This window comes from Calidris pugnax, unplaced genomic scaffold (assembly GCF_001431845.1).
Source record: "Calidris pugnax isolate Ruff unplaced genomic scaffold, ASM143184v1 scaffold10, whole genome shotgun sequence".
Lineage (NCBI taxonomy): Eukaryota > Metazoa > Chordata > Aves > Charadriiformes > Scolopacidae > Calidris > Calidris pugnax.
In genome coordinates, this window is record NW_015090795.1 from 3,288,469 (window position 1) to 3,288,769 (window position 301).

The window sequence follows — 301 nt, forward strand, 5'->3', positions numbered from 1 at the left end:
GGGGGGGAATCTCTCCCCTCGGGGCTGCGGGGTCTGTCACCGGGGGGTCGGGGGCTGTCCGGCGGCGTCGCCCCGGGTCCTCCCCGCCTCGGCTCCCCCGAGCTGGATGGGAGCATCCCTACCGCCGCTGGCTTGCCGCCTTCCCCGGTGGGCAGCCCGCCGTGCCCGCAGCAGCCGGCCCCCAGCCCCGAGGGTGCCCCCCAAAATGGCGGCCGCCCTCCCTCAGGCCCCTTCACTCCCTCAGGCCCCTTCACCGCGCTGTCCCCAGGCCGGAGAGGGGTTTCGCGGCGGGGGGGGGGCT